This window comes from Zingiber officinale, chromosome 3B, assembly GCF_018446385.1.
Source record: "Zingiber officinale cultivar Zhangliang chromosome 3B, Zo_v1.1, whole genome shotgun sequence".
Taxonomy (NCBI): domain Eukaryota; kingdom Viridiplantae; phylum Streptophyta; class Magnoliopsida; order Zingiberales; family Zingiberaceae; genus Zingiber; species Zingiber officinale.
In genome coordinates this window covers 66,269,793-66,285,690 of record NC_055991.1, presented here as the reverse complement: position 1 = coordinate 66,285,690, position 15,898 = coordinate 66,269,793, and positions in this window count along the sequence as shown.

Below are 15,898 nucleotides of genomic sequence, written 5' to 3'. Positions count from 1 at the left end.
AATCCGTACTTACGACTAACCTCCACTGAAGACCTCGAGACTCGCGCTGGCGAAAATCCGCCAAGACGGCGAGGGAAGTCCGAAGACCTCCTGCCAAGCTCTAAAAATCGTGAGTCGAGAGTCGCACTTACAGCGCTATAGAACGATCCCCGCCGGTTTACGACTATAGATCGCCGAGCTGCGTTAAAATCGTTGAGCACGTACGTGTGACTATAAACCTCCGCGGCGAACATCGGTCGAGTTCGACAGACTTAAGTGCGCGCATGCCACTATAACCCCGCCCTCGGAAGCGACCGCCGGCGACGCTTTATAAAAGAGAGCTCCCGCCGTTAAAAACCCCCTCTACCGGAGACTATAAAACGGAATAAAGCAAACGCGCTATAAACCCTCCGCAGGCGTAGAGGCAGGCCTTCTGTTAAATGAAAGCACCCATGACCCCTCCAGTGGGAAGACTTCGAGTGATAAAAATGAAGTCGGTATAAACCGGACCTAAGACCTCGCGTTAAAGCAAGAGTCGCGGCGACTATCGTTAAGATGAACGTTAAAAATCAGTCGCTAGACGTGACTATAAACCTCGGGAATGTCGGCGGCCATCTGCGCGAGCTTCAATTAAAAAATACACCGGAGATTATAAAACCTCTCGACCGAATGTTAAAATCAGTCGACTGCCGAAATTCGTCTGCGCTGCGAGACTCACATTATAAAGACCGCCGAGCTCCGTCAGCAAAATCGAAGTCGGCACATGATTATAAACTCGCGGCGAAGAAGATCCGCCCGACGTTAAAATTCCAAGTCGCTACCGTCGGTGACTATAAACCCTCCGTCCGAAAGACCGCCGAGGCCTCCGCAAATCGAGAATCACGCCGCCGGCGTTAAACCCTCAAGACGGAAAGACCGCGTCGCCCGAGCCAATGCTCGAAAACGATTGTGGTTCACGTGCCGGCTATAAAACCTTCCTCCTTCGGAAGAACCATTAAAAATTCGACGTATAAAGCCCGTGACGAACATCACGTACCGCGGCGATTAAACCCTCGGCGGAACAGCCGAGTCCGCATTCGTGACTATAACCTCTTCCTCGAATACCGTCCTCATAATTCGCGCGGAAAACGAGTTAAAAGCGGGGAAGACGTTAAAATCCCGATAAAAATTGAGTTAAAATGACGCACCGCCGAGCGTTGAGCCCGACGTCATACCGGCGACCTCCGTCCGAAGACCGCTGAAGAGTCGCAAGACCCTTGAGCTCTAAAATAGTCGCGCCGCGACTCTAAACCCTCCTCCTACGGAAACCGGCACATTGGAAGACCGGAGCTCGGCCGGAAGCCGTCGAGCTCTCCGAGCGCTACGCGCTGATTATAAACCTCTTTCCGGAATACCGTCGAGCCCCCGACGTTAAAAGCGAGAATCGCGCGACTTTAAACCCTCCGGCCAGAAGACCGCCGAGCTCACGCTAAAAATCGAGAATCGCGATTATAAACCCTCCGGAAGACCGCCTAGCTCGATGTTAAAATCGAAAGTCGCTAGGCTAATAAACCCTCGCCGAAGACCGCCGACGTTAAAATCGAGAGTCACGCGATTATAAACCCTCCTAGGAAGACCGCGAACTCGACGATAAAAATCGAGAGTCCCGCGACTATAAACCCTCCGCCGAATACCGCCGAGCTCCGCTGTTAAAATCGAGAGTCGCGCGACTATAAACCTCCGGCGTGAAGACCGTCGAGCTCCGACGTTAAAATCGAGAGTCTCACCGCGACTATAAACCCTCCGCCGGAAGACCGTTGAGCTCCGATGTTAAAATCGAAAGTCGCTGCGACTATAAACCGTCCTTTGAAAGACCGTGGAGTCGATGTTAAATTAGAGTCGCTACGGCGACTATAAACCCTCCGGCCGGAAGACCGCCGAGCTCCGACGTTAAAAATCGAGAGTAGAAACCCTCCGGCTGAAAGACCGCCGAGCTCCGACGTTAAAATCGAGAGTCGCGCCGGAAACCCCGCGCGGAAGACCGCCGAGCTCCAACGTTTAAAATCGAGAGTCGCACCGCGACTATAAACCCTCCGTCTGAAGACCGCCGAGAACCGACGAGCTCGACGTTAAAAATCAAGAGTCGCTACGGTGACTATAAACCCTCCGACCAAAGACAACGAGCTCGACGTTAAAATCGAGAGCCGCCGACTATAAACCCTCAAGCTTTGACGTGAAAATCGAGAGTCACACGACTATAAACCCTCCGGCTGGAAGACCGCCGAGCTCCGACGTTAAAATCGAGAGTCCCGCCGGCGACTAAAAACTCCGGAAGACCGCCGAGCTCCGACGTTAAAATCGAAAGTCACGACGACTATAAACCTCGGAAGGACCGAGATCCGATGTTAAAAATCGAGAGTCGTGACTATAAACCCTCCTCATGGAAGACCGTCGAGCTCGACGCTTAAAATCGAGAGTCGCCGGTGACTATAAACCCTCGTGCCGAACAGTCGAGCTCCGATGTTAAAATCGAGATTCGCACGGAGACTATAAACCCTCTGTCGGAAGATCATCGAGCTCGACGTTAAAAATCGAGAGTCACACCGCGACTATAAACCCTTCGCCGTAAGACCGCCGACGACGTTAAAATAGAAAGTCGTGTTTGCTTATAAACCCTCCCACGAAGACCGCCGAGAACCGACGTTAAAATTGAGAGTCGCGTGATTATAAACCCTCCTGAAGACCGCCAGTCCGACGTTAAAATTGAGAGTGCCGACTATAAACCCTCCTGCCGGAAGACCGCTGACGACGTTAAAATCGAGAGTACGGGCCCCGCCCGAGCTTGATATTTTCTTCTCCATATTGGAGATAACTATCTTCTTCCGCCCTCGCCGAGCTTATTTTTCGGTGAAGATTGATTTGGCCGATCCGAGACTGGAGTATGCACAGTCGACCATTTTCTTCTGCTCGCCTGCCAGCAAGACTTGGGCCATCTTGAGCTCTTTCTTTAGCTCGACGTAGGAAGGGCCTCGGGAGCCGGACGAGCCGCCCGGAGCTTTCATCCTTTTCAGTTCTTCGTCTACCATCGCTAGACGATTGGAGACAACGATCTCCTCTACCCATCTCTGCAATTAACAAAATCATTAAAAGCCGATCAGAGAGAATGCATGAAAGACTTAAGGAAATACGCTTACCCCAGTGGCCTGTTGCATGTGGCTGTTGGCCAGACTGTAGAGTGGAATCATAGTGATGCGCGCCCGAGCGTCGGCCTACATTTCAGCTAGAGGCCCCTTTAGGGTGATCGTGTGCTCGGGCGCGGTCGGCCGATCAGGCTCGGGTAATAATTCTTCGGTGGGGAGGTGGAGTGAGACCCGGATGGTACGGTGCAGACCGGGAGTTGTCTGAGCGGAGGCCGGGGAAGGATCGGAGGCCGGCGCAGAGAACTGGGACAAAGTTGTTGAACGCTGGACTTGAGGGGGAGCGGGCGGAAGTGCGCTGACCGGAATGGCCTCGAGAGGGTCCGCAGACGCATCCAGATGGGATGGGGTCCGATCGGACGAAATCGCCTCGACCTGTGGAGCTTTGCCGCGTGCAGCTACGGTGGCCCGTTCGGACGGCTGAACCGCGGACGTGGTCGATCGAAGGGGAGTCTCCACTCGGCACCTCTTTTGTCGGAGAGGCCGCTCTTCTTCTTCAGCGGAGCCTTCCTCCTGGACGGAAGGCTCTTGGCTAACAATTGCTCCCACCGCCGGCTCCGGGAGAGAAGTCTGAGCGGCCGACTCCAGTTGAGTCCCGCTTTCCCCTTCATGTGAGCCGACCAGCTCAATGCCGAGCGTCTCCATCTCTTTGGCAGCCGCGGCCTCAAGCGCCGCCGCCTTCCTCTTTAAAATTCCCGCCATCACCGACTCCATGACAATGTTCGTTGCAAAGGAAAAAGAAGAAAATCAGTTAGCAATCAAGGCAAATGTATAAGTAAGATTGTTACCGAAGTCGCTCGGGAGGGGGGTTCCTAATCGGACTCAATCCGAATATGTACATCACCCCTTCAGGCAGAAACTTAGTGATGTCAAACTTCACACCGGCTAGCATGTTGGTGGCGTGAAGATAGTCCGGTCGGGTCTTGAACCTTTTGAGCTCTGGTGAGATTGGTGGTCCGACCTGCCATTGGGTTCGGAAGGGGGCCCGCTCGGGAAGACGGATATAGAAGTAGAACTCTTTCCAATATTTATTGGAAGAGGGCAATTTATTAAAGAAGACTAAACTGAGTCGAGCCTGGAACATGTAAGTGCCCAGCTTGGACTGTTTAGGGTCGTAGAAATAGTAGAAGACCTCCGGTCGGAGAGGAATGTTGTGGATTTTTAACAAAACCACTACGCCACACAGAAGGCGGAAAGTGTTAGGGACTAGACTTCCGAGTGGAATGCCGAAACAATTACAAACTTCAACGATGAAGGATGAATGGGAAGTCGCAGACCGGCAGTGAACTGGTCGCGAAAAACACAAAAAGCTCCGCGTGGCGGTTTTTGTGGCCGAGCGGAGGTGAGGGTAGGATAACTTCAAGGTTGGAAGGGATGTCAAAATTATCTATCAGAATATCGGTGTCGCGCCGGTCAAAGTGCGACTCCATGGCGGTATACCATGGGCCAAGGGCTCGGTCTGGAGGTTGAGAGGAGCTAGCCATTGTCTGAACGAACGAAAACAACAAAAGGCAGACGAAAGAAGGAAGAAGAAGGCAGATGAAACAGTACCCAAAGGAACAAAACTCGGGAAAGAAACAGAAAGAAATTACAACAACCAAAGAACAGAAGGAAAGACTTATGGAGAAGAATGAGGATTGACGGAGAATGCGGAATCGCCGGAAAGGGAAGAAGCAGCAGCGAGATCACCGGAGCAGGAATGGCAGGGAAGTTTCTGGGCACGCGAGAGCAGAAATGCAGCGAAGCCGGAGAGAGCGAAGGCTTTATAGGGTGGAGCCCGGGCGGCCCCCACCGTCAGATTAAGGTCGCGAGAACCGAAGCACGTATCTCGTCGTCCATTTCAAACCGCCTCGATCTCATCACCCGTGGCGCTGCCGCCGTACGATGACGGCAGCAATGCCACGTGGCATTCCACCACGGAAGAGCATTTAATAAGCACCTTAACGAGGCACAGACCGTGTGCCTGACCTTAATGATGGAGATTGGCGAAAACTTCGAAAAGATATCGAGGAATATTGGCGTTGACTGGCATTTTAGCTGCCTCCGTGGGGGCCGAGCGGAGGATAGTTGCATATGGACGCCGCTCGGCGCAACTGATGGTCTAGTCAGTCGGACTAATCGCCTCCTTCGACTAGACTTGAAGGGGAGGCACGTGATCCGGCGATAACGACGGGGGACCCTTATTGAGGGAAGTCAACGCCACATGGAGATCAAATGTCAAACGGCCGACCAGAAAAGGGGGGGTCGATCGGCCGAACGGGGACTAAGCGGAAGCAAAGACAACCCGACGGGGAGTCGGGTCTCCGACGCTCATGGTGAACAAGGTCGCCGGGCCGAGCGGGCAACCCGAGCACACGACCTGGAATCTCCCGAGCGGATCTGTTCCTAAATCCGGTCGGGCGTGATGGGACTGCCGAGCGGCCGGACACTCGGCGCGGGAACAGAAGAGACAAAAAAGGACAAGGGAAACATCGGAAAACACCTTCTGACAACATCGGGAAACACTCTAACAATCTCCCACTTATACTAATGACTAAGCTACCATATCTGCTGCCATACATCTGATTCCCATCCCCTCCACATGCCGATCGAAAGCTTTTGCTAGAAGGGCCTTAGTGAAAGGATCTGCTAGGTTATCTGCTGATGCAATCTTGGCGATGACAACTTCTCCTCGCTTCACGATATCTCGTATCAGGTGGTACTTGCGCTCTATATGTTTACTTGCCTTATGGGCTCGTGGTTCCTTCGAGTTTGCAACTGCACCGCTATTATCACAATAAATTGTGAGGATTTTGGGCAAATCAGGAATCACATCTAAGTCCATTAGAAAGTTCCTGAGCCATACTGCTTCTTTAGCTGCCTCAAAGACTGCTACATATTCAGCTTCCATGGTTGAGTCTGAAACACATTTCTGCTTAACACTCCTCCATGCAATGGCTCCACCTCCTAAAGTAAACACAAAGCCTGATGTAGACTTACTGTTGTCGCTATCTGATTGGAAATCTGAATCCGTGTAACCCACAGGGAGCAAATCGTCTGCTTGGTAAACTAGCATATAATCTCTAGTCCTTCTCAGGTACTTTAATATATGCTTTACCGCAATCCAATGTCCTTGTCCAGGGTTACTCTGATATCTAATGACCATGCCGACGGTAAAACATATATCAGGTCTCGTACATAGCATTGCACACATAAGGCTTCCTACAGCCGAAGCATAAGGAACTACTTTCATGTCCTCTATCTCCTTTGATGTCTTTGGAGACATCTCTTTAGATAGAGCTACTCCATACCTAAAAGGTAAGAAACCTTTCTTGGAATTCTGCATGCTAAAATGAGCAAGGATTGTATCTATATATGAAGCTTGGGACAGACACAACATTCTTTTCTTGCGATCCCTTATAACTTTGATCCCAAGAATGTGTGCACAATCTCCTAACTCTTTCATATCAAATTGTTTGGACAACCATACCCTTACGTCCGATAATACCTTGACATTATTGCCAATTAACAAAATATCATCTATGTATAGTACAAGAAATATCACCACGTTTCCGTTACACTTCTTGTATACACAAGACTCATCCAGACACTAAATAAATCCATATGACTGGATTACTTCATTAAACCGGATGTTCCAAGACCTTGAAGCTTGCTTCAGTCCATAAATGGACCGATTGAGCTTGCACACTAGATGCTCTTTGCCTTTTTCGATGAACCCTTCTGGTTGCTTCATATGGATGTTCTCTTCAAGACTTCTATTAAGGAAAGCTGTCTTGACATCCATTTGCCAAATCTCATAATCCATATGAGCAGCAATGGATAAGAGTGTCCGGATAGACTTAAGCATGGCTACCGGTAAAAATGTCTCCTCATAATCGATTCTCTCTTTCTGAGTGTACCCTTTCGCAACAAGCCTAGCTTTGAAGGTTTCTACCTTCCCGTCTGCCCCTTTTTTCCTTTTACACCATCAGGTGGTTCTACAAGCACCCAGACCTTATTAGAGTGCATGGACTCTATTTCAGAATTCATTGCCTTTTGCCAAGATGCTGCATCTATATCTTGGAGTGCTTCGTCATATGTTCGGGGATCAGGTTCATGTTTACCTGGGATCAAGTCCGAAGACTCTCCTAAAAACATGAATCTCTCAGGTGTTTGATTTATCGGGCCGCGAAAATCGCTTTTTCGCCTCGCAGAAACTCCGAAAGCCCCTAGCCAACGGATCCGTGCAAAGAAAAAATTTGAAAACATACGAGTACGAGTTTCTAACTAGATCTACACTTAGATCTACAAGGGAAAAATGTTATACCTTTGAAGCGAAGCCCATCGCGTTCCCGCTCGTCCAAATGGTGCCGGATCTCGAAGTTGTCAACGTAGACAGCTCTCTATATGTATCCACACGAACACGTAGATGGAAAATCACACAAAAGATGTGCTAGCACCTTTTGATGATTCGGCCAAGTTGAGGAGGAGAGGGAGAGGGAGAGCTAGAGGAAGGAGATGAAGTGAATTGCCTTGAATAAGAAAATGAATTCTCATTCACAACAAAAGTGCCCGGCCACTCTCCAAAAGTGTAACCCCCATTTTTGCATTAAGTGTGGCCATTAAGAGATTTGTAACCTCCATGAGGTGGCACACACATGTGCTAAACATGATGATGGGGCACCTCATGATTGGCCACTTAATACCAACTCACCAATGAGGTGGCATAAAGTCAAGTCAAACTTGACTCTTCATCTTCCTCTCAAGTCAAGTCAAACTTAACTTAATCTCTCTCATGGTTGATCTAATCCAACCATTTAATTCAAGGCAATTTAATATAATGAATCAAATTTATTTAATTAAATTGATTCAATGAGTCATAATCTATATTAGACTCATTGAACACATGAATCAACTTGTGTCCAACTCAATTAGCCCAATTAGGATTACTCTTAATCCAATTTGATTCATCAAATGAATCAAATCCTCTTGGTTCATCATATGAACCTAATCTCCATCTAATTGTCCTTAGTGTGTGACCCTATAGGTTCTTGTAACGTTGGCAATGGCCCTAAACCCATTTAGGAGCATAAGTAATGAGCGGTATCTAGCAACACATCATTACTACCCAAGTTACAAGAATCTTGAGATCCAACATCACCTTGTGACTACTAATTGTGACTCCTCACAATATATGACAACTGTCCTTCTATCCTAGACATCTAAATTGATCAATGTGAGGCATAGACCGTGTCATCCTCTGATCAATCTAAATCCTGAACTCCAAGTAGACTCACTAAATCAAATGAGATCAATATCTTATAGTGACTCATTTGGGCATGGCCATGCACTTCGTGGTCTCACTCTATCAAGAATATCGATGTCTCTCCCGTCATATAGGAGGGATAGATTTCATCAACATCACTCACATCCCTCCGCATAATTTGTTACATACCCAGTAATCGCCTTTATAGTCCACCCAGTTACGGGTGACGTTTAACGAAACCAAAGTACATAACTCCTTATGTAGGGAACCATGGTGACGTCAGGTCTAAGGACTAGTAGTCATACTAATAGTCACATGAGAAAATATATGACACTCATATAACGATCCATGATACTTTCTCATGGCGGGTCATTCAGTATACATTCTCTAATGTATACCCATGTGTCAACTTGATATCTCTATATCCATGACTTGTGAGATCAAGTCATCGAGTTGACCTACATGCTAGTCTTATTGCATTAACATTGTCCCTGAATGTTAATGCTCGACTAGAAATGATTAAGAGTAGTGTTCCCTATATCATCTCACTATCGGTTCAACTAACCGATTGATATAGGTGAGAACCTTCTACTCAAGGATGCTATTATACTTAGTTTATTTGGCACCAATACAAGTAAGTATAATAACCAAAACAAATGCCTTTTATTTATATAGAATATGATACAACAAGTCCATAATACAATCATCAAATAATTGGCTCTAGGGCTCTAGCTAACATCAGGTTCCCTCACAACTCTCCCACTACGACAAGGCACCATCTGTGGTTGTGTATCATGCGTGACACGTGTTGCAGTCTCTTGTGGTACTTCATCTTGTACTGTTGGTACTAAAGTAGACGTGTCCTCTCTAAGTTCTTCTAGAACAACTTTACTACTGGGCTTGTGATCCATTATAAAGTCTTCTTCTAAAAACTAGGCATTGGTGCTAACAATGTCCTTCTGATCTTTAGGACTATAAAATAAACCACCTTTGGTTCCTCTGGGATAACCTACAAACACGCAAACTTCTGTATGAGATTCTAACTTATCAGCATCTGGTTTTAGCACATGTGCTGGACTACCCCAAATCCGAATATGTCTTAGACTGGGTTTTGACCCATTCCACAATTCTGTGGGAGTAGAAGAAGCTGATTTAGAAGGTACTAAGTTTAGAATGTACACTGCCATTTCCAGAGCGTATCCCCAAAATGAATTTGGTAATTCTGAATAACTCATCATCGATCTAACCATCTCCATAAGAGTCCTATTCCTTCATTCTGCCACACCATTCTGTTGGGGTGTACCAGGTGCGGACAGTTGGGATTGAATCTCGGCCTCTGATAAGTAGTTCCTAAACTCTCCTAAGAGGTATTCACCATCACGAATAGACCGTAGTGTCTTGATACTTTTACCTAGTCGTTTCTCCACATAAGCCTTGTACTCTTTGAACTTATCAAAGCACTCAGACTTGCGGCGCATTAGGTAAATGTATCCGTACTTGAATAATCATCTATAAAAGAGATAAAATATTCAAAACCACCTCTCGCCTGGATAGACATAGGACCACACAAATCAGAATGAGCCAATTCTAACACTTCTTTGGCTCTATACCCCTTGGCCTTAAAAGGCCTCTTGGTCATTTTACCTTCCAAGCAAGATTCACAAGTTGGAAAATTTTCCTACTCTAATGAACCCAAGAGTCCATCGGCTATAAGCCTTTGAATCCTACTTAAGTTAATATGACCAAGCCTTAGATGCCAAAGATATGCTTGGTTCATTTCCGAAGGTTCTTTTCTCTTATTTGAGTTAGAAGATGTGTTATTAATTTCCATATTTTGCTTTATGGGAGAAATTGAATTTAAAGTATATAAATTGCCAACTAATGCACAAGAACAGATAATCACTTTATTTCTCTTAATAACCACATCGTTACTAAAGGAAACTGAATATCCATCCAAAAACAGTTTAGAAACTGAAATTAAATTCTTTCTAAAACTGGGTACATAAAGACAATTTCTTAAAACCAAGTTTCTATTTCTATTAAAAGATAAGTAGACGTCTCCCATTGCAACAGCCGCCACTTAGTAGCATTGCCCATGTAGAGGGTAATCTCTCCTTCAGTTAGTCGTCAGGTTTCTTGGAACCCCTGCAAAGAATTGCAGACATGATCAGTGGCTCCCATATCTACACACCAGGTGCTGGTAGATAACACCGCTAAACATGTTTCAACAACTAGAGCATGAGATATACCTTTGTTGTTTTGATTCCTACGAGGACAGTCCGCCTTCCAATGCCCTAACTACTTATAGATGAAGCACTTACCCTTTGGCTTCTTCACTCCAGCTTTAGGTCCTGTACTCTGAGATTTATTCACCTTCTTTGCTGAGCTAACTTGTTTCTTCTTCTTCTTTCCTTTCGATTTAGAAGTAGAACCATTTTCAGCATAGTGAATCTGAAAATTGTGACGAAACAAACCTTCTGCTGCCTGAAATTCTGTCAGTAGTTTCGCCAATGAATATACCCTTTTATTCATATTGTAATTCAGGCGGAATTGCTCAAAACTTCTAGGTAGCGTTTGGAGGATCGTATCGATCTGGGTTTCCCCATCAATTTTTCCTCCTAGGATTTGTATTTCATTTAGATAAGCCATCATCTTTAGGATATGATCCCTCATGGGAGTACCCTCTTGCATGGTGGCCATTATCTTTCTCATGGCTTCTTGCCTAGAGGCCCGATCCTGGTGACCAAAGAGTTCCTTGAGATTGTTCATAATATCATAGGCTGTTGGTAAATTTTGATGTTGATGTTGCAATACATTTGACATTAAAGCCAAAATGTAACACCGCGCTATCTCATCTACTTTTACCCATTTCCTATGATACTCAATCTCCTCTTGGGTAGATTCACCATTGGGTGTATCAGGGCAAGGCTCAGTCAGTACAAACTTATTTCTTTCAGCAGTAAGAATAATGTCCAGGTTCCTTTTCCAATCTATGTAGATAGGGCCAGTAAGTCTGTTCTCTTTTAGTATGATGGCCAGTGGGTTGAAAGTCATCATAAGAATCACAAATAACTTTTAGTCAGATCTCTAAATTTAGAATAATATTGATTCCTCAAACAATACTATTTTAAATTAACCAACACCTCAAAACACCGTGAATTTTGTATGCCACGATAGTGTGGACGAATACAAATTCAACATTTGTAAAAGGAGGGGTTAACCCATTAATTTTATTATCTTGTCAACCTAACTTTTTGACAAATAAAATTAATAGTTAGTTTCCTTTGGTCACACGAATAATAGCAGTGACTCCGATGGGGAGGATACTATTAGACGTGCCTAAGTGTATACCATTACTTGACACTAAGTCCATTAATAAGATTGTGCCCCTTCCGATGGGGAAGACGACACGCTCTTAATTAACTTCCTATAGTCATCCAAAATGGAAGTTTGTTCTAGTGATCCACAAACAAGCTCATCCGATATGGAGGAAGGCACTCAGAGCCAACGCGCAAGCTTGTTTGCATCACTTACAAACCAGTAATGGAGACCGTGGAATTTTGTTTTAAATCCCTCTCCCACTTAATTATTTAAAGTGAGGAATTTTGACTAGGCTAGCCTACTAAACATATATACTAACATGCACACACAGCACAATATAAAAGCAATAAATAGAAAAACTAATTTTCAACTATTATGACTTTTATCTATTGTTGTCCTCCGTGTGTTTCCCAAGTATTTTTTTTTTTTTTTTACCAATCTCTCTCGTCAACTACTATTTGAATGATCGTAATGTAGTACCAACAAAGAAATTATCATAACCCATGGACATGACCGTATCAACATATGTTTATCGATATGAACAAAACTCCTCAAACATTCCCCACCCGAATGACAAAGAAATGAAAATAACTCTTGTAGTGAATCCAGGATGCTCCGCACTCCTGGACAACGGACAGTACCATGCGTCCATCCCACCTCCTCGTCTACTCCGTCCATGGGCCTTCCGGCATATCCTGGAAGTCATCCTCACCTGTGATATAAATGTGGTCAGTCTACGACCCAGCAAGTACAGACCAATGTGAACATGAGGATATCCATAAGGTAGTAAAAATAGCAACTAGAAGCCTTTTAAAGAAAACCATAACACAACTCAAGTACGATATGTCACATATAATAGAGAGATATAACATGCAACAATGATCCTACGTAGCTACTAGGGTGAATATGTCACATATCCGGTAACCACAATTAGAGCCAGTCAACAGTCCCATGAACCTAGAGGTACCTCGTAGAGAACATGCATCCAGTCATATAGCCGAAGCTAACATAAATTCCAGTATCAGTCAAGTTTGGATGAGCCCTCCCCGGAGCTCATTCCGGGTCACCCATCCCGTACTGCTACCACATATGCTCATACTCATCCTATTCGCTACATAAGAAAGGAAAACATAATCTATCTTCATTATTCTGTATCAGTTGAACATACTCTTTCTTTTCCATTCATTCTATAACCATTTTCATATTGAAGAAAACAATGAAATCATGCATCCTCATAAATGAACAATCAGCCATGACAATTCATCTTCTAATCAATTATCTGTACTAGAAGAATCTAATGAAAATTTGCATCGTGGTGAAGAGATATAATAATTACCATCCTACAGCACTATACTAAGTTCCAATCCACATGAAAATTTACCTCCATAAATCAAAAACTACACAAGTTAACTCACGGTATAATAACAGAATAAAAACAACAAATAGATACAACCTATACTTCAGAAATCTACAACTAGCAAGTGGAATAGAATATCAAACCTACAGTCCGGTTCTTTCACTATCCACATTCATATATAACATGGGGTATCTATAGCATATAAAATCTGTTTGTGCATGATAACATTGTAGGAAATATTTCTAGTTGTTTCATAATTCTACGTCTCCTAAGCAGATAGATGAAATAACTACAGTAAATTAACAGAGCAACATCATGCAAGTATCAAATAACTCAATTGCAAAGGCTCGACAACTCAAACAACAAATACTAATCAATCAAAACAAAACCCAGCATTGGTACATAGAATCACACGCCACAGAACAGCTAACTAACATGCTACCAAATTCCAAACGGCTCTAACATTAATCAAGAAATCTGAAATCACTCAGAAGAAACCAAGACTATAAAGGAGAACAGAACTACAACTGCTTTAGTACAGAGCCATAACATAGTAAATCCTAATAACGTTCCCAGATGCGTAAAGAACAAGTTCATCATCATCCCATTTAACTAAGGCTACCAGAAGCAGGATCCCAGAATCAATTTAACAAGAAGAACCAAACGAAATCCATTTCGTTCACAAATCTTAGCAAAACTTTGTGGAAACCCAATTCATACTCGGACCTCTTAGCAACCACAGAGAAATCACACCATGCTTCATACTCAAATCATACCAGAATCAAAACGCCACCAGTTCTCCCCTCAACAACCCATACAGGCATTTAATCGAGCAAGATTGTGGCGGACGAAATCAATCCACGTTTCCAAAACATTTCAATGAACCTTCGATTCGTATCAGTAAAATCTTAGAGTAAAATTGAGTACAATCTCATTCACAGGCAAGCTAGATCCATGAAATCCACAAAGAAATAACCCATCGAAAACTCAGACTCCATCCAAAAACATAGGACGCAGTGACAAAGCCCAGAAATCATACGATTCAAACTAAGAAAACCCCATCGAAATCATGACTGAAACAAGACTCCGCAGAATTGAAACCTTTCGTAAATCATTTCACCAATCCTTACCTAAGAAAACGATTCTCCCCTCCAAGTTCCTACCTCCTTACCTCACAGATCTCGCTCATTCATAGAGGGTATGAACTTGCCTTTCCCTTCCGCGTGTTATCTCCGAAGCCCTCGTTCCATGTCAGCGCCGACGGGAAGAAGGTTGCCAGAATCCACTTCCGATCGCGTCGTCCTTAGAGGAGAATCGCCCGCTGAGGTGTGTCCTGGTCGGATCTCAAAGCACCGCTGAGGGTTTCGTCGGGACTAAGAGGCGAGGAGGAGAAAGGGACGGTGATTTCGGTCGGGCAATGAGTGAGGAATCGGTGAGGCTAAGTTATATACGTAGATAAATTTTTAATCTTAGGTTAAGAGTGGTAACTTAGGGTAATTAGGGTAACCAATTCCTAACTTAATTAGGGTTTCGTTTGTTTCCCTTCATTTTAAGGGTTCTATCCCCTTAAATGATGTCATACAAGTTTATTTAAAATTCTGAAATATTTCTAAAATTCATAGAATATTTTATAAGTTAATTCTTTAATTAGTACTTGTGTGACCTTAGACATTTTCATAAATAAATTCCTTAATTTCGCTCATGGGTCCTTAAAGTTGTCATCCCTAACTGCTGCCATTTTTGGCCACCGCAACCGGGTCTAGTTGTCGCATCCATCTTGCTCCTTGTTCCGCTGTGCCTTTGGTCCTTAAAAGGTTCCACGCCTTGCAAGATTCGATCCGTGACATAAATAGAATTTTACATTTTTCGATCCTATATTGCTCGAAGGAATGTACATTGTAACGACCCGTCTTCTACTGACTAGGCTGTGAGGCCGATGGCTACATTATGCTGTGCTAAATTACTATTGCAGAAATCTGGATTGATTAAAATTTTACTAAACTGATTACTGTAAAATCTGAACTTAATATTCTAGGTGTACCTAGGAGTTGTACACATGCTAGGGAAGATAATCTATGCCTCTCGGATGTCCTGCTAGCTGTAATCAGGCATTTCAATCGATCCATGAATCGATTGGGCTGTCGGATCGATCCAGTGATCGATCCAGCTTGATACCGGCACGGAGAAAAACTCTGGATCGGTCGGCTGACCGATCCACAAGCTATCTTGTTTCTGTATGCGGCTGGATCGGTCTACCGACCGATCCAGGAGTACATTGATCGGTCGGTAGACCGATCAGTGAGCTTCTGTACTCTCTGTTCGCATCTGGATCGGCCGGCTGATCGATCCATAACAGACGCTAACTCTCTGTTCGCGACTGGATTGGTCAGCTGACCGATCCAGTGGCACAACCCAATTCTGATCGATCTGTAGATCGATCTGGGTTTCTGATTTCGAATCAGAACCCCTGATTTCAGCACTATTTCGTGCCCAACTCATACACATCAAGTCTATAACAGCTAGAAACATTTTTAACATGTATTAGCTAACATTTTAAACATGATATCACGCATGATTCACTAATTCATGGCATGCAAATGTACTATGTGTAGAATAATAAGGTTCTAACAGTTAACTAATTTTGCTGAAAGTTCTAATGCATAAATAAAGCTTGTTAGATCCCTAAGATCTTTTATTCCAAGTTCCTGCCCACACACATTCTCGTAGCATTGTCCTCCAGCCTCCGCTAGTCCATCTTTTCTTTACCTTTATCTGCAGTATAAGGAAAAGAAAGTATCTATAATCTTTCGCTTAGTAAGA